Source organism: Gossypium raimondii, chromosome 12, assembly GCF_025698545.1.
Source record: "Gossypium raimondii isolate GPD5lz chromosome 12, ASM2569854v1, whole genome shotgun sequence".
Classification (NCBI taxonomy): Eukaryota; Viridiplantae; Streptophyta; class Magnoliopsida; order Malvales; family Malvaceae; genus Gossypium; species Gossypium raimondii.
In genome coordinates this window covers 15,738,453-15,741,951 of record NC_068576.1, presented here as the reverse complement: position 1 = coordinate 15,741,951, position 3,499 = coordinate 15,738,453, and positions in this window count along the sequence as shown.

Genomic DNA, 3,499 nt, shown 5'->3' with positions numbered 1-3,499 from the left:
TTTTCCAATTAAATAATTTTCTCAATCTAATTCTAATTTTGCTAAAGTCATGGTAACTTCACCGTAAAAGAATCTATGAGAAAATATATTTAATTTCTATATTCAATGGATTCACAATAACCAATTAATTTAATTTCATTTTCGAACTTCATTTATTTACTTAAATAATAATTGAAAAACTTAAATTAACTTTCAGTTCATTTTCATATTTAATGAGAAACCACATTCATTTCCGAATGTAACATATTTCTTTAACTTTATCATTTCTATTCATTTGATTCTAAATTCAATTCATTTTTTGTTTCAACGAGCTAAAAGATGGACCGATTGAACATATGTAATTAGGGCCCAAATGATTTATAATTAAGTTCCAGCTTTTTACTCATTAATTACAAACTCATTTAGACATGAAGTCATTCCACTATAGTATCCTGACTGAGCTCTCCCCAATTACAAATCATTATGAAAGCTATTCAATCATTGCTCATCCAATGACCTTGTCATAAGTGTTTTACCCTCTTAAGATCTCCTTAATCTCTTTGTGATAAATCCATTCTCCCAATATGATCCTATTTTACCTCATGGTAATCATTATTGCATCTTTCTTCATGAACAGTCAATTACTATCGAATAGTAATGAAGTCATTCATCACAAGTTCGAACAACCCGTGGCCACGTTCACTTTTCATCTATCATGTAATGCCAATGAAATGATATCATTTACCCTTTTTCTTGGGCTATGAATTCCACTACTATGAATAGTTCTACGTACTTCAGAAGTCGTATACCCAATCCACCATTTTTCGATTCCTTATCTATTTGAACTCAGGCTTTTACTTACATCAAAGTATACGAGTCACACATACATAGTCCATCATCCACTAAGGATTAAGGTATGCCACACTATGAATGTCAGAAGTGAATAAATCTATAAACGGATTCAGGATCTATTCTACTTGGCACTTGTCTGATGTATTGTAAATTCAGTCAATCACATTTATGTCTCTATCTTCTTAGAGTCATTCGCTTCGATACCCAAGACAAAACATCTTCCCTATTAGACTTGATAGACGACATATTAGTCTTTCAGTCAGTTTGTTCATTTCCAATTAGACTAAGAAAATGTTTAGGTTCATCTACTAATACAAGTTATCTTTCCATATTACGATCCGACCACGTAATACTGCTTAGTATTAGTGAAACATTAGATAACCAATGAGTTAATATTTTCTTCCATTTTGCTTTGCGTGTAAAAAATATTGAGGAAAATATACAAATAATCTTAATGCAACTCATGGGTAATTTTATTAAACCAATTTGATCGAAAAAGTACAAGTATACAAACAAATATACTATACTTAGGGCACCCAATCCAAAACTGGCTAGTATGAGTAATGAAGATTGGGAATAGTTGGAATTGAAAGCTGATTTGTCATAATTTGGTGTAGCATGTTAAACTCGTTTTCGCATTTAAGGAGCTTGAATACAAACGCTTTAGTTGGATTTTAGTTAAATTTTTTTTTAATTTATTTAAAATCAATAAAAAGTATAATTTGAGTCTTTTATTGACCTTAAGGGCCAAATGAGACCTAATGGTGAGCTAATATACTTTGTAAGTGTGCAGAAGACTATTAGAAGGCGTGCTAACTTGATACTGGTCCTTGTGTTGCAACACAAAGAGTTTGATGTCGCAACATAGGGAGCATAATAGAAGAATTCCAAGGCCACCTTTAGTGTTGTGGCACACCCCTGAAGATACCTTGAATATGAGCATACTGCCTTTGATGTCATGACATAGGACCTGGTGTACGAGCCAGGGCCATTTTGGTCTGCACAATCAAAAGTTAAATACGAGAGCGTCAACTGACCTAGGGTTGAGGACGTCGGCAACCCTGACTCTATAAATAAGTTCTTAAACACTTGTTAAAGGACAACTTTTCATATTATTAGTTTCCTTTGTAAAATTTAGTTTTCAATTTATTTTTCTTTTTTCAATTTATTTTTCTTTCTTTTAGGGTTTAGACTTCTTTTTTCATTCGTGTTCTTCGGAGAACTTGATTTGTAAATGCAATCAAACGTTTGAGGATTTCAACACTTCATATATCAAATACCAACAGGATTCTCTAAACTATACTCATGTTTTATTCTTTATGCATATATTCAATATCAAGTTTATGGTGTTTATTGATTCTATGGGGAACTAATCCTTCTATGAAAGATTAGCGAGTAGAGGTATGATCTATTAACTATTTTGTAGGGTTACTCAACGAATCAGTTGTTTGGGAAAGGAAGAACGTAAAACAAACCCCAGGCCTGACAACCCTAGGAAGTAATCAAGGTGAGAATTAGCCCAAATTTGGTATGACCTATCCATGAGCACCTTCACTCTAAACCGGTCTGGACTGTGAGGTTGAAAGATAAGTAGTTCTTGCCGACTCGTTATTTTAGTAGAAGATTAGAAGATCATACTAGGATATCGACTAGTTGATTGACGAGGAACCTAAAGCGACCGTTGTTGGGGATTACCGAAGCAAGCTAATCACCCATAACCAGATTTGATCCCTTTTGTAATCTAGTTTTTCGAAGACTCCTTTTATTTATGTTATTTTTAGTTCTTTAATTATAAAAACCACCAAACCTTTATTTATGTTTATTCGTATACAGTTTACTTAAAGAACTAGGTAGATCTATTAGCGTTTAGGTTATAATTAATTTAGTACTAGCCTCCCTTGGGTATGATCCTCGGAATACTTACTAAATGTTTCATTGTAAACAAACTATATTAAAACCTGACTCATATACTTGCGAACATCGCTTTAATTCCATATATTGTGTAGCAGTATTCACACTCTGAACATTAGTACGTCCGAATACGATCAAAAGCTAAAGTGCAATACGTCTATTCTTGGCAAAGAATATTCTTGAAAATGTGCAAGGAATATTAAGTGCCAAGGAACTTTGGGAAATGCTTGAAGGGTTGTATCAAGTAAAGGGCATCTTAAGCAAATTGATGTTGAAGGAACAACTTCATACTTCATGTAAGGATGAAGGTTCAAATATTTTGGATCACTTTCATGCTATCAACAGTGTTATCTTTAAACCAAAAGCTATTGGAAATTGAATATGAAAATAAAGCTTTAAAGCTTATATGGTCTCTTTTGTTTTCTTCTAAGTACATGAACCTATCTTTTGCCAGCAAGCTCATTTTTTTAATAAAGAAGGTCAAAGAAAAAAGCTTATGCTTCATCAAGCTCTATGTTGGCAACGAAAAATTGGAGTAACAAGAAGAATAAAAAGAACGTAATTTGCTAGAGGTGTGGAAAGTCTGGACATGTAAAGAATTGTCTAGGTAGAGCTAATTCAACAAAAGGCTCTGAATTTGAAGCTAAATGTGTCTTTGTTTTCATGGATGATGGTAATATTATATGATATTGAGAAGTACATCCTCGTGGTGTACCCGTTTTACCATGGAAGAGAATGTGGTATTGTTAGTGAATCT